We start from the raw sequence: 21,387 nt of genomic DNA, 5'->3' as shown, positions 1-21,387 counted from the left end.
CCTGTTTTTATTTTTCCCAGCATGCACCGAACATTTTCAAGATGGCGCTGCCCAGATCCAATACTATTGGCTTCCGAGCAGCAGTACACAAACCAATGGGTGACATCACGGATGTTACGTCCATTTCTTATATACAGTCTATGGCAGGGATGCGGGTGTTGTATCGGACCATCCTGGTGAATAAAGAGCTGAGCCTGATGGTGAAGCTCTCGATTCATCAGTCGATCTTATTATTATTATTATTACAAACATTTATTTTACCTCGAAAGAAATGGTGTCGAGAAACATTTACAGCAACACAACAAAACACAAATCAGGTAAAGAAAACTAAAGAAAGAAAAAAAGAAAATATTAGGAAAAATAAAACAATGAATAAATACAGTGAAACAGTCAAGATAGAAGTTAAAAACAGTTACAATGAGATAAGGCTTTTGAACAGCTGTATTGATCTACGTCCCAACCCTCACCGATGGTCACCAGCTTTGGGTAGCGACCAAAAGAATGAGATTGTGGATACAAGCAGCGGAAATGAGTTTCCTCTGGAGAGTGTCTTTCAGCCTTAGAGATAGAGTCAGAAGTTCAGACATCTGGGGGAGACTAGGAGTAGAGACGCTGCTTCTTAGTATTGAAAGGAGCCAGCTGAGATGGTTTGTGCACCTGGTCCGGATGACTCCTGGACGCCTCCCTTCAGAGGAGACTCTGAAAGGATTACACATCTGTCCTAGTCTGGAAACGCCTTGGAATCCCCTAGGAGGAGCTGACAACTGTTGCTGGGGAGAAGGATGTCTGGGTTACATTGCTTAGCCTAATGCCAGACAATGGATGGATGGATGGATGGATGGATGGATGGATGGATGGATGGATGGATGGATGGATGGATGGATGGATGATGGATGGATGGATGGATGGATGGATGGATGGATGGATCATGGATGGATGGATGGATGGTGTATGGTGGAGGAATGGATGGATGGATGGATGGATGGATGGATGGATGGCCGATGGCGGAGGAATGGATGGATGGATGGATGGATGGATGGATGGATGGATGGATGGATGGTCTTTGTTCAAGATTCAAGATTAAAGATTCAAGACAACTTTATTAATCCCTTGGAGGGCAATTAATTTGACAGCTCGCACCACAACATGCTCGTACACATAAATAACAAGATAAAAACACAGAAGAAAGAAGAAGAAGAGTTGGCAGCTGTGTGCAAAAGTGCAAAAATCAGTGTGCAAAGTCAGCAGGCCCTAATCCAATAAATAGTTCATTGAGAGGAAGTCTATACAAGCGTCAAATGGCAGTATCCAGCTGCACACTGCAATAACAAACAGATACAACTGGACCTCATAAAGATTTGTTCAGCAGTGGGACAGCAGAGGGGATAAAGGACTTGGAAAGTTGGTTCCCCTTACATGCTGGTTGGGCATAGCGACGCCCTGAAGGCAATAATGAAAATTCACTTCTTAAGATTTGCCCGGAAGTACTCACAATGTTGTGTGACCTGTAGTTCCCATAAGGAACCGAGGTCTCTCTGCTTAAGTCTGATGATCTTGGATCAGGTTCTCACGATACTGTTGAGACTGTTTCTGTCCTTGAGTGACAGATTATTGAACCAACAGATAGAAAAGTAAGTTAAAACATTAACTTCACAGTTCTGCAGAAATCAGACTAGTTTGTCTGTTGCATCATAAAGATTCGGAAACAGCCTCAGACACCATGAAGCAGCCCCATGAGAGATGAGCAAGTCTAGCGCCGTAAAAAATGAGGAATCCCTTCTGCAGAGTCGTGTGTGTGTGTGTGTGTGTGTGTGTGTGTGTGTGTGTGTGTGTGTGTGTGTGTGTGTGTGTGTGTGTGTGTGTGTGTGTGTGTGTGTGTGTGTGTGTGTGTGTATATGTGTGTGTGTGTGTGGAAGATGTGAGTGTGTAACTGAGTGAGCATCATGAGGGGGCTGAATTATAGGAGGATGACGTTCATGTGTTTGCAGGACGGAGCTGCTCTCACCACCAGATTTGGGAAATGGTGGATGGATTACCCTTACATGCTGGTTGGGCATAGCAACGCTCTGAAGGCAATAATGAAAATTCACTTCTTAAGATTTGCCCGGAAGAACTCAAAATATTGTGTGACTTCCTCATGACCTGTAGTTCCCATAAGGAACCGAGGTCTCTCTGCTTAAGTCCAATGATCATGGAGCAGGTTCTCACGATACTGTTGAGACTGTTTCTGTCTTTGAGTGACAGATTATTGAACCAACAGATAGAAGAGTAAGTTAAAAGGCTTTCAATAAATGACTGACAGAAAAGGAGTTCAACATCCGAAGATGAATCCTCTGCTGTTGTCAAAAGAGTTTCATAAATCACTGACTCAAACATTAACTTCACAGTTCTGCAGAAATCGGACTAATCAAACATATTTTATCTTTACACAGAAAACCAGAAGATTTGAGGTTTTATTTCATTTTAAATGACCTCTCTAAACTCACCATAGAAAGAAGAAAACACGACACATCTTAACTTTCCTCCTGATATGAATCCGTCAGAGGAGGACTTGCAACCCTCAACTGAAGATCTTTATCTTCTACATAAAGTGCATGAACTTCAACATGTCACGCAACTCTTCTCATATTTTATTCCCAAAAATAAAGGAGTTTGTCTGTTGCATCATAAGAATTCGGAAACAGCCTCAGACACCATGAAGCCGCCCCATGAGAGATGAGCAAGTCTAGCGCTGTAAAAAATGAGGAATCCCTGCTGCAGACTGGTGTGTGTGTGTGTGTGTATGTGTATGTGTGTGTGTGTGTGGAGGATGTGAGTGTGTAGCTGAGTGAGCATCATGAGGGGCTGAATTATAGGAGGATGACGTTCATGTGTTGCTCTCGCTGCCAGATTTGGGAAAGTTTACATGTGTGAGTCAGAAATGTAAATGTTTGGACAGTGAGGTGAAGCAGAGATCTGTTATTAGACTTTCTCTGCTGGACTCATGTGGTTTAGTTTAAATTTAAAGGGTTAAAATGTGAAAATAAACGTATGAATAACTTGCACACATTCTTTTTTTGTGGACCCAGCATCAAATTTCTGCTTTTAATCCATTTAGAGAGAATATATTAGAGGTTTATGGCAAAAATGTCTAAGTGGTGTAACCATAAAAACTTTGTACCAAATAATTCAACTTGCTTAAAACAGTAAATTGTCAATAAAACACCATATCAACTAGTTTGGCATGATCTTACATTATAACTTTATATTAAATAAAGGTAATGGAATACTATTGTTCTACATATTACATTTACTCTCGGGAAGCAGTTTTCTTTCTGTCCTCCTTTCTTCCTCCGTTAATCTTTCTTTCTCCTTTATATTTCATTGTTTACTTTTGGTAAAAAAATGGTGCAAATGTCATTTCAAATGATATAAAATCAACAAAAATACTAAATGTACATTTTAACAAACCTGATGCTGCTTTTAAAACTAGTTTTAACATATTTTTGAATTGCTCATCTTGACAACATTTATTTATCACTGATCTATTTCATTTCTTATTCTTTCATGTTTTATTCTCTCTTATTTATTCACTTGATTTAAACATTTTAATCATTCCTATTTACATTCAGTTTTTTCTTTTTTAATTTCTTCTCTGTTTTTTGTTCCTTTTCTTTATGTTGTCACTTGTTCTGTCTTATTATCAGCTTGTAAATCACTTTGAACTACATGAACCTGAATGAAAGCTGCTGTATAAATAATGTTTTGATTGATTTGATTGATAAACTACTGAATGGATTGTGGTGACATTCGGGTCACACATTCTTGCTTCCCAGAGAATAAATCCTACTGATGTTAACTTCTCCAACATCTGGTCAAAGTTTCATTATATCCAAAACTTTAAGAGTACCAAATGAGGATGTGTATTTAATGCCAGGTGAAGCAAACAGAAGCAAAGGAGGAGGATGCGGGGGAGGGAGAGGAGGGGAGGGGGAATCTCAGAAAGATTCAGTTCCTGTTTTCTGTGCTGCTTCACTAAAACTGATGACTTGATAAAAATTGGAGTCTTATCTGTTGCGGGAGATAAACGAGTGAAGGACGTCAAAACATGTTATTGTGTGTAAATCTGCTTTTTATGACGTGATCACATAAAAATGAGTAATTTGACTCATTTTGTGATATATTGTCCTGAAGTGACTCTGATTATCTGACATCATCTTCATTTGCTTTAACGTTTTGACGTGTGTGAAGCCTGACTAACGATGCTATAAATAACTCCTGCGTTGTGGTCAGTCTCTGCTGGAAGAGCGCCAAATATTTCACAAACACAACAGAAGCTATTTTTCCCAGCCGTCAGGAGCGTTTCCTCCTGCAGATCACAGAGATACAGCGAGAGGATGATGATGATGCTTCAGTTTATTTGACGCTGTGTCACTTTAAAGTAGCAGCTTGATTAACATCTCACTTCCTGTTAGTGTACAAGAGGAAATAACTCTGTTTTTTATTTACTATCTGCTGTAAAAACAGTGCTGAGTGACAGTATACAGTTAGTGTGGAGTGTGATGAATGAGGAATGAGGAAAGTAGAGCCTGACTTTTTTTTGGTAATGATCCTTCAAATAGAATAAAGCTTTATCGTCCACCAAGCAGGAAATTAGTCTTCGGCTCACCACACGCCAACGACATAAAAGGTCCCGTTACACACTGAACACAGTTCATATCTGTAGTTTAGATCTTATCAGTTCAGGATGCTGGCAGCACTTTGTTACACTTTCACAACCCGCTGCTCCACCGTTTGGTAGAAGTCACTTTGTGTCATTATATTTCATTAAAAACTAAATTTATTTATCCATCATTTAACTTTTTTGGGGGCAATCTTTAGCACTTGTATGAGGTATGTAATGCACAGACAGACCATCAGGTTGTTCCATGGTTGCTATAGATACAGGTTGTTCTATGGTTGCTATAGATACAGGTTGTTCTGTGGTTGCTATAGATACAGGTTGTTCTATGGTTGCTATAGATACAGATTGTTCTATGGTTGCTATAGATACAGGTTGTTCTATGGTTGCTATAGATACAGGTTGTTCTATGGTTGCTATAGATACAGGTTGTTATATGGTCTATGGCTCTTTCTTTCATTCCTCCCTTCCTTTTTTCCTTCCTCCATCCCCCTTTCTTCCTTCCGTCTGTCCATCCTTCTTTCCTTCCCTCCTTCTTTCCTTCCTTTCTTCCTCCCTTCCTCCCTTTCTCCCTCCCTCCCTCCTTCTCTCTTTCTTTCCTCCCCCCTACCTTCCTCCCCCCTACCTTCCTCCCTTCCTTCTTTCCTCCGTCCTTCCTTCCTTCCTTCCTTCCTTCCTTCCTTCCTTCCTTCCTTCCTTCCTTCCTTCCTTCCTCCTTTCCTTCCTTCTTCCTCCCTTCCATCCTTCCTTCTTCCTCCTTTCCTTCCTTGACTTGAGGACAACAGGAGGGTTAAAACGACGCTATGAGAGCGCTGAGACAGAAGACACGTTATATAAATATATGTTATAGATACTTTAACACGTTACACAGTAAAGATTCAGCAGTGAAGGACAAAGTTGAACCATCAGAAATGTTCGTCAGGTTGTGGATCAGTTTTGGAAACTCCACGACCAACAGTGACACATCAGTCTGTGTGTAATATCCATCATAAGTTATTGAAGCATAATATAAACCGTGACAAGCTTTCACCACAACATCACCTCCAGCTGTGACATCACTTCCTGCTTCTGCTTCTGCCTGACTGAACGCATGAGGCTCCATCTGGGTTTAATTAAATCAGATATATTGTTTTTAAATATTTCATTTTCTTTTATCATTCGTCTTTTTATTAATTTATCTTAATTTTCATCACATCCTTATTGTATTTCATTGTCTTCTACTTTCATCTTGTTAATGTCTTTGTGTCAAAACACTTTATAAACTCTGTTTTTAAAATAATAAGTTATTATTAGTAGTATTATAAATCAGATTAATTAATCATGGACAGATTTATGAAAGATGATTATGATAAACATTAAATATTTATATAGTAATCGATTTATATTTAGTAAAACATAAATGTATTTAATTAATTTTTCTTTTAATGATTCTTTTTTTTTTGTCATTTTCACACATTGTTTATGATTAAGTGAGTGTTAAACCTTCACAGGGAAAATAAAGCTGCATTTTTAAAGAGTCATCTGACATTTACAAAAATATTGATATAAAAAAACCCTCTTTATATATTTATTTAGAATAAAAAAATAAAAAATGTCACGTCACAAAAACCATCACGACAGTCATTATTATAAACTTTGTCTTTATTTCCAGGATGTTTTTTTTATAGTGTTTATTTTCTTTTAATAATAAATGATTACATTATAGTATCTATACATTAAAATTAGATTTAAATGCAGAATAATTTTACTCTTCACACTGTGACACATAACGTGACCCCAGGCCTGAATATCTGAATCAGGAAAAGTGTTTCAGCAGCTGGATCGTTGTTCACTGTTATTTTCCAGCAGCTTTACACTCATGTTGTGACGTCTGTCTGTGTGTGTGTGTGTGTGTGTGTGTGTGTGTGTGTGTGTGTGTGTGTGTGTGTGTGTGTGTGTGTGTGTCTGTGGTTAGTCGCCATCTTTGTTTTTCGTATACACAGAGGCCTCTTGCGTCATCCCACACTTACACTTCACTGGAGGAATGAGAGGAACTACACACAGGAAGTGATGAAAAAACAGTTTTTTTAAGGAGAAACAAGAGAAACAGCTTCATCTGCTGGACGGACAGGACAGTGACTAAAAACAGACTTAGGGCCTGATTTACTAAGATCCCAAATAAAGGTACTAAATAGCGTGCACAGTGCAATAGATTGTGTGTTTAGTTATTGTGTGTTTTGCAGGTGATCTACTAAGAATAACTGTGTAAATGAAAACAGGAGCAACAGGTGCAGACAGCAGTATTTAAATGAGGGTTTTGTGTCTTAATGGAGAGTTTGGACGAGCAGAAAGCTGCAATGTGATCAGGTTCTAGTGGAAGAGGTTAACTAATATATTGAGTTATAACAACAACTAATATTACCAGAAAAACCCACATATGGGAGAGTATTAGTGACAAAGTCAATGCTGTTAGTAAAACCACAAATATTCCAAAAATATTAACACAGGTGGAAAAACTCTGTCCTGTCATTGTGTCTCCGTCTCCTCGTCTCCATAGTAACAGCCGGTTAATACCTGCCCTTCAAACTTATTATTTATAGACTCAGTTACCTTCAGAAATAATACCTTCAGGTTTGGTAAATCACAATGCGCCTGCTAAATAACATATTTGCATTTTGTCCTCCCTGTATTTTACACACTGGGGTTAAAACGCCTCATATTACATTCATTAAGGTAAACTACTAATATTACATTCATTATGAAATATGAGATCAGAGTAAAATAGATGAAATTATATTAAACTAAAGTTCAACATTCAGTCTCACTAAAGGCCTCACTTCTCTTTAATAACTGATCCGCTGCTCCAACTGTTAGAGAACTAACAGAGAACTCTGCTGCCACCTGCTGTCTGACACACACACACACACACACACACACACACACACACACACACACACACACACACACACACACACACACACACATACACACACACACACACACACTGAGAACGGAGTACCTGTCAGACTTCTTTTGTGATGCTCATACTCATTACAGCAATAGAAATATAAATGTAAGACATATTTTCCACTAAAAGTTTCAACTCTGAAGTCCGTGAAGATGATTTATCATTTAGACTTTTATAAAAACGTTATTAATGGAAATCATTTCTAAGTGTAACAGATGAAAGGATCCCAGGACCACGAAGCGGAGTCAGTAACGTAATCCAAGTACCATAATATTAAAGTAATGTAACTTGATTACTTTCCGTTACTTTAGGATTACTGCAATACCAATTAAGCAATAATAAAGACATAGGGCATATTCAACGCAAAATGGGCTCTATGCAAATAAAACCATCTAATTGACAGAGACCAGGGCAAATTGCCACAATTTGTTGTTAACTGTCTCTCTCTGTCGAAGGTCCACCGGCCGGGATTCGAACTGGGGTCTGCTGCGTATGTGGCACAAGCTCTTAACCACTTAACGACCTGCGAGCCAATCAATCAGTGTGGCAAAAGTGGAGAAAACCTTCACACAATCTAAGTGTAACACATGATAGGATCCCAGGACCACGAAGCTCCAAGCTGAAATGGGGCGCATTAATTAACGGGCTAACCTGGGCTACAGCTCCAGGGCCTCCACCATGGGGGGGCCTCTAATTATGTAGGCTAATGAACACTCGACCGTAACCAGGCGGGGAGTTCCGGTCCTCTGAAATGAGGCCAGCGCGGAAGTAACTTAAAACTGCATTCTATCAAAAGGCCACCAGGGGGCGACCGTTTTGGTGTCAAAAGGACTTCCCTCTCTATACAAGTCAATGGAGAATTCACCAACTTCTCACTTGATTTCTAACCTCAGTAAACGTTTTCAAAATGTGTTTATGGTCTCAATCGCTAGTTTAAAGCCTTCTTCAATGCAGTATGATGTTCATTTGGGACATTTTGGCCTCCCTGATTTTATATGTGACGATAAAGCAGGGTATGCATTAGGGCGTGGCTACGTCGTGATTGACAGGTTGATTGGTTCACAGGTTCAGGAGGGCGCCTCATGCCCCTCCTGATGCCCATATAAGTAGAATCCCTGTTTTTATTTTTCCAAGCATGCACCTGAAATTTTCAAGTTTGGCGCTGCTCAGATTCGATACTATTGGCCTCCGAGCAGCAGTCCACAAACCAATGGGTGACGTCACGGATGTTACGTCCATTTCATATACAGTCTATGGTGTGAGTGCATGTTGGCTCATTTGCAAAAGTGAAATGCACATAGTTAATGGTACATACAATGGTACAAATAAATGGCACAGAGCCAAAGATGACCCTATATTGAGTTTTTTTAGGCAAAATATAGTGTGTCAACCACTTAGGGATCGGGCCTCATAAAGTCCTGTAGCCCAGGGGCCTCCAGTGATGTTTTTATTTACATATATGCTGTGATATATGTAGTTCTTTCTTTATTTTAAGAGAGCAAAATTAGCAGGAATTCAGTCAGGAAGACAAACCAGATCCAGACTCCTCCAGATGTTCATCATTAAACATGAAAAGGAAATCTATGTACGGTTTGTGAGGAATACAAAGGAAAGTTAATGGTGTGACTACCAACCCTGGTCTCCCCTACTTTTACTGTAGTCGTAGGTCTATTTATCATGCAGAACTTTTACTCATAAATCAGTATTTTACATTGATGTGTTGGTACTTTCTCTGCAGGAAATGATCTGAATATCTACTTCTTTAACTGTTGCTGTTCAGTCATCAACCAGACAATCAAACCTTTTGCTAAGTACCCAGAACAACCACTTAAAGCCCTTAAAGTCATATTTTAGAGACATGATTGGAATACAAACGCAGTAATCTGGTCTAAATGGAGGAAGTGTCAATCTGCCCTCCGTAGTTCCCTTCCTAGGGCGCTTCTGCACATTTCCTTCAACTTCCCACTTCTCAGATGTCAGATGGTCCGGGGTCTCGTGTTGCCTTCCTCCTCCTCCTCCTCCTCTGAAACGGGATGTGATGTAAATACACAGCTACCTTTCTCTTTTTTTCTCTCCCTCTCTCTCTCTCTCTCTCTCCCCCCGTTCCTCTCTCTCTGGAGTGTGCCGATCTTCTTTTTTCTTCTTCTCCTCCTCCTCCTCCTCCTCCTCCTTCTTCTTCTTCCAAGACATTTGTTGAAAAGCAAAAAAGTAGATTAGTTTAAAAAAGAAAAGAAAAAGAAGAAGAAGGGGGGAACAAAGTTGTCAGCCAGGCGACAGGAGAGCTTCAGAGAGAGTTAGAGTCACTGTTAAAGTTTTCTTCAGCAATGATCCAGTGAGTCTCTCTCCTCCCGACAACACGAGCACAGTCGGACCCGCAATCAGAGAAAACACGGAGAAACCCGGAGAGAAGCTCGCTGCTGGACAGGTAACTAACACCTCATTAAACAGCTCGTGTGTCTGTATGAGAACAGCGTGAAGGAGGACAAGAGGAGCGAGCTCAAGTGTTCACAGACTGGCTGGAAACTTTTTTTGAGTGCATGACAAACAAGAGCTGAGATCAGTGTCGGCTGCTGCTGCTGCTGCAGATGAGGCCTAAAATATGACATCTGAGATCTGAGCTTTGTTATCTGGAAGGAAGGAGAGGATTCAAAAGTTCAGTGTCAGCTCACACAGATGGTTTTAAAATGAGAAAAACGCGATTATAATCATTTAAAAGCAGCAGATAGGAGCTGCTGTTGTGAGTCTGATTGTTGATTTTTTAATGATTTGATAGAAATATGATGTAAATGTGGCAGCGTTGAAGAAGCCTGCAGGTCACATTAGGAACATTAAAGAGTAACTGCAGGAAGTATTAAAGGATCAACTTTAAGAAACAGATTATAGAGTTGTTGTTGTTGTGATCAAATTGTCGATTAATCAATTGATAGAAGATTAATCGTCAACTATTTTAATGATCAAATAGTCGTTTTAGTCATTTATCAATCAAAAAAGGATGAAATGTGGATGTTTGCAGCTTGTCAGATGTGAAGATGTGAAGCTTTTTGTATCATGAACTGAGAATATTTGCTTCTATGAATCCTGATTGATCAAAACAAGACATTTGAAGGCGTCACTAGTGCTATTTCCTGACATTTTATAGACAATTTGAGCGATTACTACTTAAATAAAATAGATTAAACTGTTGAATAAGTAGAACATGGTAAGTGGAAATTAAAAAGGACTAAAGAAACTATAAAATATTCACATTTAAGAAGCTGGAATCAGAGCTTTATAACATTTTTCCTTTTAAAAAGAAAACCCAAAATAATTAACCAATTCATTTTCTGCCAGTTTCCATTAACCGACTTGTAGTTTGAGCTTCAGTAACATTAATACTCAGTCAAGACTCAACTATACATAACACAAAGAAAACAACAAACAGGTTCAGTTTCTGCACTTTTGCTCGAAAAGGGATTAAAATGATGAACTGATTATTAAAATAGTTGCAGATTTATTTTCTTTCAATCAACTAATCGATTAATCAGCTGATCATTGCAGCTCTAATGCTCATGATGGCATTAAGCTGGTTGGTAGTTTGGCTGTAGACTGTGGTGTTATCGTAAGCTCTATGTGTGTGTGTGTGTGTGTGTGTGTGTGTGTGTGTTTGTGTGTGTGTGTGTGTGTGTGTGTGTGTGTGTGTGTGTGTTTTGACCTCCTGACCTCCTGTGCTGTGTGCTAGGTATCATGTTTGGGTTATTTTGATGCTCAGTCAGCTCAGTTTACCACCACGGACTGATGACTGAAGCAGAGTTTCAAACCTTTAAACACCAACTCCTCCCTCCTCTTCAGACTCCTCTTCTTCACTCTGTGTGTCTCTCTGCCAACTGAAGTCACATTTAATCAGTTAGAAAAAATGTGTCATTAATATTCATGTTTTTATTATAACATGAAGAAACATGAAGCTCTTTATGTTCTGAGCTGGCTGTAGGAGTGTCAGTGTCTGTGTTTGATTGACATTAGCTGTTGATAGCATGTTGCTAACAGGAACTTTGAAGAGCAACAACAAAACCAGCATCTAACTGGTCCAAAGTGTCGTTGCATGTATGTTTACCTGCTGTTTATTTGGCAACCTAGCTGCTAACTAACATTAGCGGTGCATTTTTCCCTGGTGAATGTTTGTTTGGTGGTTCGTTAAACAAGCTAAGCTGCAGGAGAAGATGTGTGTTCATGTTTTAAAGTTAGATAAGAAGGTGACGTTAGCAGGAAAGCTACTGCGGTTGTTGTTTAGAGTCTGTGGTTCTTGTGTTGAGTATCAGGATGCGATCAGGCTCAGTGTGACTGTCTCCTCTGCTGATGATGAACGCCACATTATCGCTTTAAGCAGAGTTTTGATTTGTTGTATCAAAGGAAGGACTCCAGATATATAAGTAGATGTTTGGATGCTATTAAATGAAATGAATGCAAAGCAATGACTAGTGCTGGATATCGCTACTCAATACTTTTAAGGTATTGACCGAAGTAAATCGATACCAAGAAGTATTGAAATGTCTATTTGTATGGACTTGCTCACAGCCAATCAACAGCAAGAGTTTTTCTATTTAATGCATCATGTGATTGGTCCACTGCCACAGCAGCTACAACCCGTCTGTGGTGGTGGAGTCGTGGTGAATTTGAGTTAGCTTGTTTAGCAGTTCAGCAGCCAAGATGCCTCCTAAACGCTCTAAAGTGTGTCTACACTACGCGCCGGTTACACCGGATAAAGGACAGAGACCTGAATGTGTTAATGGGAATCTAATGAAGGACTCAGCTGGTATCAGAATCACTTTAAGGGGATTTGGATTGGCCCTAGCTAGCAGACACCATCATGAAACTAAGGCATTAAAATATACATTACGAGAGTGTGTTTGTAGAAATGATCATTCTGGTAAATGTGGCTCCGGATTTTTTAGTCCTAAACAAAGAACAAGTGAGTTCTTAAAGTGAATCATGGACTCATCGATGAGTGATGCTATCAGTCCCCTGCAGGTATAACTTTACAGCTTCACGGTTGAGATGCGAGGCAGTAAAAATCAGATTTATTGTCTTAAGAACAGACTGTGAGAGTCGCCTGGAGATGCAGAGAGTCTCCATGTGATTTCACAACAGCAGCAGCAGCAGCAGCTCGGTGTTTGGCTCGGACTGTGAGAGCTGACAGCTCCGATCGCTTACAAAACAAACCCAAAACTACACAATGGAAGACATGTTGTTGCACACTGCTGCCAGTCAGCAAGAAGATATTCATTCAGGTGGAGAGAAAGTTACACTTCTCTCTGTTCAAGAGGAGGATTTTATTTGTGTTGTGTTGCGGCTGAGACTGAAAGAACATCCAGTTTGAAGTGCAGGTCCAGGACTGTCCTGCTGCTGCTGTCAGGTTCAGATTTCTTCACATGATGTTTGAAAAACAAGAAGAAAGTCGGTCTCACCTCTTTGTTTCAGTCTGTTTGTCTTTGAGCATCAAACCTTCTTCTGAGGTGAACCACAGCAGGTTCGTCCTCAAGTTTGCTCCCTCAGGGTCTAAACGTCTCTGAAGTCAGTTGATTCTCAAAACTTCCAAAATAATTTGTAATTTAAAACACAGATCTCCACTTAAGAGTTCCCAAACATGAGCAGCTTCAGTATCTAAAACTCATGTTTATTCCTCTCATACGGTCGCTGTTTGTGGACAGAAAGCAAGAAAAATCCCCTCAAAATTAATCAGATTATAGTCGTTTTCCAGGGCTGTACTTCACCTTCCTTCACTGTTTTACATTATAATCCACAATCTAGTGTTATAATCGAATGCTGACGTCATTAATAGAGCAGCAGTAAAACATCAAACTGTGTGGAAAACATGATAGAAATATGACATTTCTTTATGTTTCCTGTTTTGATGTGAGGAAGGTTTCAGTCTCCTCATGGCTCCACACTGATTCACACGATAAGACAAGATGAGATATTTCTTTATTAGTCCCACAGTGGGGAAATGTACAATAGCAGCAGCAGAGCGGAGAGCAAGAAACACAAAGAGCATCAATAGAAAGACATTATGTAACATTATGTAAGATTGGTGTTGAATGATAATATACTTGAGTTTCATATTGTTATTGAACAGATTTTAAAGTGGATAAATAAACATGATGCAACAGGTTTAATGCCAAGTAGGTTTTCACATAAAAGGAATTAGTAGTAAAGTAATTATTAATATATAAAAACAGGCATTTAAAATAAAAAAAACAGTAACAGTAAGTCAAACATTAGGAACTTTTGACTTGGACTATATCTGGTTTTCAAATAATAATAATAATAATAATAATAATAATAATAATAATAATAATAATAATAATAATAATAATAATAATACAACATTTGTATTATAATAGAGACACATGCTTCATTTACATCATGATTTATTCACTTAACCCTCCTGTTGTCCTCAGGTCAAGGAAGGAAGGAAGGAAGGAAGGACATGAGGAAGAATGAAAGAAGGGAGGAAGGGAGGGAGGGAGGGAAGAGAGAAAGACAGGAGGAAGGAAGGAAGGAAGGGAGGGAGGAAAGAAGGAAGGAAGGAAGGAATGAGGAAGGAAGGAAGGACAGGAGGAAGGAATGAGAAAGGAAGGAAGTAAGGAGAGAAGGAAAGGAAGGACAGGAGGAAAAGTGGAAGGAAGTAAGGAGAGGAGAATAGGAGGAAGGAAGGAAGGAAGGAAGGAAGGAAGGAAGGAAGGAAGGAAGGAAGGAAGGAAGGAAGTGAGGAAGTGAGGAAATAAGTATGGAAGGAGGAGGGAGCAAAGAAAGAGGGAAGGAAGGAAAGAAGGAACAATTAAAGAAAGAGGGAAGGAAGGAAGGAAAGAAGGAACAGTCAAAACTGACGGGGTCAATTTGACCCGGGAGGACGACAGCAGGGTTAGTCTGTTTGTCTCATTTTTCCATCTGAGCCTCGTGAATATAATACTCTGTGATATTATGACATTTTTATTTTTTTGCATTTTTAAAAAACAAATTGAATGTGACATTAAAAACAGGATGTGGGTGGAAACAGTCATACGGTTATGTTGAAATAAAGGCGATCACAGTCATATCTGATCTGTGAGAAAGACTTAAAACAACCACAAGTCAACAACATGATGTGTCAAACTCTCCGTATTATTGTCATGTTTTAATGTGAACGATGTTTTTTTTTGCTCTCTAAGTAAGATAATCAGAATTGAATCAACTCAAGCTGGAGTCAACAAAGCGAGACCATGGAAAGATAACCTCCTTCCAGCTAAATCCCTCAGCTGTTAGTTTCCAAAGACATTTAACCTCAGTTTATTATGTAACCATGTGAAGTCTTTGTCCCGCTTATCGGACTCTGATGTGACTCATGATGCTCTCACGGTGGCGTTTTTTAAGCTTTGTGTCCTCCCTTCCTTCCTTCCGTTTGTCCTTCCTCCCTCCCTCCTTCTGTCCTTCCCTCATTCCTTCCTTCCTTCCTTTCCTTCTTCCCTCCCTCCTTCATTCCTTTCCTTCTTCCTTCCTTCCTCCCTCCCTCCTTCTCTCTTTCTTTCCTCCCCCCTACCTTCCTCCCTTCCTTCTTTCCTCTGTCCTTCCTTCCTCCCTCCCTCCCTCCTTCCTTCTTTCCTCCCTCCCTTCTACCTTCCTTCCTTCTTCCTCCCTTCCTTCCTTCCTTTCCTTCCTCCTTTCCTTCCTTCTTCCTCCCTTCCATCCTTCCTTCTTCTTACCTTCCTTCCTTGACTCGAGGACAACAGGAGGGTTAACAACACACCAGTTCAGCCGCACCGTTAAACACAAAGACTTACAGGAATCGGTCTAAATGGCTTCAGCAGAGGTGTGTGTGTGGTTCCAGACGGGTGTGAATGAGTAGAGTTTCCATCTGCGAGCGGCTCATTAAATCATTAAGAAACCACACGGAGGATCTGAACATCATGGCTGCTGCTGCTGCTGCTGAGGCGAGATGATGCAGAAGGAAATCATTGAGCTTTAACAGGCAGAACTTTTAATGAGGCTGTTTAACATCACATAGAAGCTAATTATCTCCAGGATAAACCATAGACTGTATATAAAATGGACGTATAATCCGTGACGTCATCCATTGGTTTGTGGACTGCTGCTCGGAGGCAAATAGTATCGGATCTGAGCAGCGCCATCTTGAACATTTCAGGTGCATGCTGGGAAAAATACAAACATGGATTCTACTTATATGGGCATCAGGAGGAGCATGAGGCGCCCTCCTGAACCTGTGAACCAATCAACCTGTCAATCACCACGTAGCCACGCCCTAATGCATACCCTGCTTTATCGTCACATATAAAATCAGGGAGGCCAAAATGTCCCAAATGAACATCATACTGCATTGAAGAAGGCTTTAAACTAGCGATTGAGACCATAAACACATTTTGAAAACGTTTACTGAGGTTAGAAATCAAGTGAGAAGTTGGTGAATTCTCCATTGACTTGTATAGAGACGGAAGTCCTTTTGACACCAAAATGGTCGCCCCCTGGTGGCCTTTTGATAGAATGCAGTTTTAAATTACTTCCTCGTTGGCCTCATTTCAGAAGACCGGAACTCCCCGCCTGGTCCTTTAACAGGCAGGACTTTTAATGAGGCTGTCTAACATCATATAGAAGCAAGGATAAACTCACTGCAGGGACAATTCTCTCTGATTGGTTATATATATTAACACTAAAGGCAGGATCCAGAGTTGAAAGGTACAAGTTGTGATTTATTTATTTTTTATATATACATTTTTTCCAGTTCTGATGTCATGTAGAAATGAAGCCTGTGAGTCAAACGTTGAGGCTTCAACCTGCTTTGAACTCTTTGTTTGTAACACTTGAATAAACAGCTGTTTGTTCCGTAGCTGTGGTCGCTAAGGTGGTTGCTAAGGTGTTTCCGTCTGTTGTTCATGTTGTCAGATGTGATTCAGCTCCAACATTTACTGATGGATTCAAAAAAGTTGACATTTGGAGGAAGCTTAAAGAGGCAGGAACTAAAATGGCCTGTTTCAGACAAAGGCTGCATGAAGGACCAGTAGAAGATAAATAAGGGTTAACAAGATGATCAATTCATAAATATGTTAAAACTAGTGTGAAAATAAACTTATGAATAACTTGCACACATTCTTTTTTTGTGGACCCAGCATCAAATTTCTGCTTTTAATCCATTTTGAGAGAATATATTAGAGGATTATGGCAAAAATGTCTAAGTGGTGTAACCATAAAAACTTTGTACCAAATAATTCAACTTGCTTAAAAACAGTAAATTGTCAATAAAACACCATATCAACTAGTTTGGCATGATCTTACATTATAACTTTATATTAAATAAAGGTAATGGAATACAATTGTTCTAAATATTACATTTACTCTGGTAACCATGGAGATCAGGAAACATTTACATTATTTAAATGAAGTCATTATTAGTATAAGTCCACTTAAATACACTGTAGGTGATAAAACATGTAATATTTATCATTCTTTTGTGGTTACACCATTTGACATTTTCAGGAGCATTCAGTCTTACTTTTGGTAAAAAATGGTGCAAATGTCATTTCAAATTATATAAAACCAACAAAAATACTAAATGTACATTTTAACAAACCTGATGCTGCTTTTAAAACTAGTTTTAACATATTTTTGAATTTCTCATCTTACCAACACTTATCTGTCACTGAGCCTTAGACATTAATTGTTGGGTTGGTTCCTGTCAAAGTGTCTTTGAGTAAAACTCTGGATATGAAAAAGGAAAAATGCAACTTCTCTTGTGTAGATATGAGTTCTTATAGCTGATTCATTTGGAGTCTACTGAGATTTAAGAAGCTCCAACAAACCTTTTACCTCTCGGTCCTCGTCTCTACTCCTGTCAGACAAACACTTCATACTCCATGAGTCGGGCTTCTTTCTGCTCCGTCTGTGTGGAGTTGGTACATTCTCTCTGTTTCTGTGGGTTTCCTGCAGGTGCTCCGTTTCCTCCCACAGTCCAGACATGCAGATTCAGACTTCAACCAGCCCAGAGGTGTGAATGTGGTTGAATGTTTGGATTAGACTTCTTCTTCTAGACATGAACTCTGGCTGTTTTATTGTGCAGCAATTCATTATGTGGCACTTAATGGAAAATGTAAACAGTTGCAGCTGTGTGCATTAATCTGCTGAATTTACTCTCTTTAATGGATGATATCTGTTTGGTTTGTGATGTCATCTGTTATGTATCTACTATGTTCAGTTTGTGTACACAGTCAAATTAAACAGAAGTTATTAATTAGAAGTAGAGCTGCAGTGATTTGTCGATGCACAAGCTGCTGAATAGTGTGTGTGTGTGTGTGTGTGTGTGTGTGTGTGTGTGTGTGTGTGTGTGTGTGTGTGTGTGTGTGTGTGTGTGTGTGTGTGTGTGTGTGTGTGTGTGTGTGTGTGTGTGTCATAAGCATGTAGGTGCATGTGCATCTGGAGTGCAGTATAGATATATGTATGTGTATGTGTTTTAAATGCCTTCAGGTTTGTGTGTGTATGTGCGTGTGTTTGTGTGTGCGTGTGCATTCCTGTCTTCAGCAGAGTCTCGAGCGACATGTTTAACATCATTACTGGGGCGTCGTCAAACCTGTCGTTGCTCTGAATTAGTTCATAATTTAATTTCTTTTCATGCAGAAAAAAAATCCGAGCGAATCAAATCCATCCCTATAAAAGTCAGGGGAGAACGTCCTCGCCTCTCATTGGTCGGATATGCCTGGGGGGCGAGATGGTAACGACAGGAAGGAGGTTGTGAAGAAACTCCTTTTTTTTTTACAAGAAAACATATTTAGTTGTCAGTCCAGGTTGGACAGGTGCTCAAACCTGCAGCTGTGTAGTCGGTCAGATGGAGGCTGGATCAGTTTCCCTCCATGAATGAACAGAGAAGTTTCATCTAAAAGGATGAAGGAAGGATGGAAGGAAGGAATCAAGGAAGGATGGAAGGATGGAAGGGAGGGAGGAAGGGAGGAAGGAAGGATGGAAGGAAGGGAGGAAGAAGGAAAGGAGGGAGGGGGAAGGAGAGAGGGAGGGAGGAAGGAAGGAAGGAAGAAGGAAGGATAGGAGGAAGAAGGAAGGATGGAAGGAAGGAAAGGAGGAAGGAATGGAGGAAGGGAGGAGGGAGGAAGGAAAGAAGGACAGAGGAAAGAAGTAAGGGAGGAAGGAAAGGAAGGAAGGAAGAAAGGGGGATGGAGAAAAGAGAGAGGGAGGGAGGAAGGACGGAAGGAAAGGAAGGGAGGGAGGAAGGACGGAAGGAAAGGAAGGAAGGGAGGAAAGAAGGAACAGTCAATTTGACCCGGGAGGACGACAGGAAGGTTAAAACAGTCTCTAGGTTGAGGTGTGTTTGATTGTGTTGAGTGTTTTCTGACAGTTCAAAGCTCTGCATGTTAAATCAAGCGCTCCTCACATTCCTCAGATGCCAGCAGCTCAGTTAGAAGCATCTGCTGCTCCTCAGACCTCGTTAACCGTCACCTGCTCCAATCGTTCATTTGCATTTTTAGGCACTTTGCTGATGTGCAGGTGATTTAATTTTTATGCAGCAAGTGTGTGAGAGCAACTGAAACACACACGCACACACACACACACACACACACACACACACACACACACACACACACACACACACACTGCAGCCTGACAGGAGCTTTAAAACCAATGTGCATGTTTCTTAATGAATGAATAACCTGCAGTACATTCGGTGCATTAGTGGAAGTGTTTAGATTAAATTTAGTAGTAAAAACTAAATAGGAAACACTGTAATATATTCTACTTTTTGTGGATTTCTTTACATATCAAAACTTGAGGTGCAATTATGTAGAAAAGTCAAAAGTCAGGGCTTCAACCTGCTCTAAACGCCTCATTTACGACTTTTTCTTTTTAAGGCACATGCCCATAAACATCCATCCGGTCCGTAGCCTGAGGTGTTTCCTCTCTCATACTTCAGATCGGATTTCAGCTCCAACATGTTCGGATGGATTTGAGAAGTTGACATTTAGAAGTAAGGAAGGAGAAAAAAAAGTGAAAGGTTTATTTCTGTAGAAAGAAACATGTAAAGATATTCCTGTAGAGCTCCAGATTATAAATATAGACATGAAAATATGCAGAATGTCCCATAAAAAGGCAGCAACAGAGGATGCAACCAACAATTATATTCATTATCGACAACATGTAAGAAAAAAGTGAAAATGGCAGTTATAATTTCTTGTTTTGTCTGAAAAACAGTCTAAAAAACAAAGATATTGAGTTTTCTATCATTTATAACACAGAAAAGCTTAAAATCCTCACATGAGAGAAGCTGCAACCATCAAATATTTTCCTTCAAAAAGTGATTAAAATGTTTATTTGATCATTAGAATTGTTACATTTTTAGTTTATCGGCCTGTCACGATAACTCCTTTTACTGGATGATATATTGTCTCAGAAATAATCGTAATAAACGATATTATTGTCATTTGAAGATCATTTTATACCACTGATATTATGATAATATAATAGCATAATAGCATAATAATGTAAAGGGAGAGTGGGAGACGGCCATTATGGTTGGGGACAGAGTTATTTACCTTTAATTCTTCTGCAGTCTCCACTCAGGACGAACGCAGTGAGGAATGGAGGACACTACTCACATAGCCAATGTGACATGAATAGCCTCTTAGCTGCTAATGTGAAGTGTGGCAATACTGAGGTCAAAGGTCATGTCCATGCATCATACGATAAGTCCATATATAGACCAGGCGGGGAGCTCCTGTCCTCTGAAATGAGGCCAACTCGGAAGTAACTTAAAACTGCATTCTATCAAAAGGCCACCAGGGGGCGACCGTTTAGGTGTCAAAAGGACTTCCGTCTCTATACAAGTCAATGGAGAATTCACCAACTTCTCACTTGATTTCTAACCTCAGTAAACGTTTTCAAAATGTGTTTATGGTCTCAATCGCTAGTTTAAAGCCTTCTTCAATGCAGTATGATGTTCATTTGGGACATTTTGGCCTCCCTGATTTTATATGTGACGATAAAGCAGGGTATGCATTAGGGCGTGGCTACGTCGTGATTGACAGGTTGATTGGTTCACAGGTTCAGGAGGGCGCCTCATGCTCCTCCTGATGCCCATATAAGTAGAATCCCTGTTTTTATTTTTCCCAGCATGCACCTGAAATTTTCAAGATGGCGCTGCTCAGATCCGATACTATTGGCCTACGAGCAGCAGTCCACAAACCAATGGGTGACGTCACGGATGTTACGTCCATTTCTTATATACAGTCTATGATATAGACACATGATGATGCTGTTAATTACGATAAGTCGGTGATTATTGTGACAGGTGTAGTTGCAGCAGTGTTGGATCAGTCTGGTCTCAGTCAGAGGCAGAAAGTTCAGATTGAAGAAGACGTTTAAAGCTGCACGTTCAGTTTCATAGAGCTCTGCTGGATGTTATGTTGCTTCTGATAATCCGCTGCTGTAAACAAACGTAACTGGTTTTGATAAGAAATCTATTAATGTGCACAAATCTCATAAATACAATATGGAAGTCCATTTTTTTTTTTATTACAGTTTCCAGATGATAATCAGCTGGGAGTCTTTACTGTCTGATTGTGTTTCATGACAGACATCTGGACTTCATCATTTGTGTGTGTGTGTGTGTGTGTGTGTGTGTGTGTGTGTGTGTGTGTGTGTGTGTGTGTGTGTGTGTGTGTGTGTGTGTGTGTGTGTGTGTTACATGGTTTTGTTGGGTTGCATAATCAGACAGACAGTGCTGCAGCTTCAGACAACAGCATTCAGACTAGACTGA

At 39.9% G+C, this 21,387-nt stretch overlaps 2 protein-coding genes across 2 annotated transcripts in view; both read left to right on the top strand.

Moving 5' to 3' along the window:
- The window catches only part of LOC133979436 (uncharacterized), a 1,726,912-nt gene that overhangs the window by 1,636,028 nt on the left and 69,497 nt on the right, over window positions 1-21,387 (top strand). The gene's annotated exons all lie outside the window — the stretch shown is intronic.
- ddr2l (discoidin domain receptor family, member 2, like) overlaps window positions 9,724-21,387 on the top strand; it is a 41,593-nt gene continuing 29,929 nt past the window's right edge. The window contains exon 1 of the mRNA XM_062416871.1: window positions 9,724-10,032. The gene's annotated coding sequence lies outside the window, so the exon portion shown is untranslated. The remainder of the gene's footprint in view (window positions 10,033-21,387) is intronic.

The sequence above is a fragment of the Scomber scombrus genome, chromosome 4 (assembly GCF_963691925.1).
Source record: "Scomber scombrus chromosome 4, fScoSco1.1, whole genome shotgun sequence".
Classification (NCBI taxonomy): domain Eukaryota; kingdom Metazoa; phylum Chordata; class Actinopteri; order Scombriformes; family Scombridae; genus Scomber; species Scomber scombrus.
The sequence above is the reverse complement of the archived record's forward strand: the minus strand, read 5'-3'. Positions and strand labels throughout refer to the sequence as shown.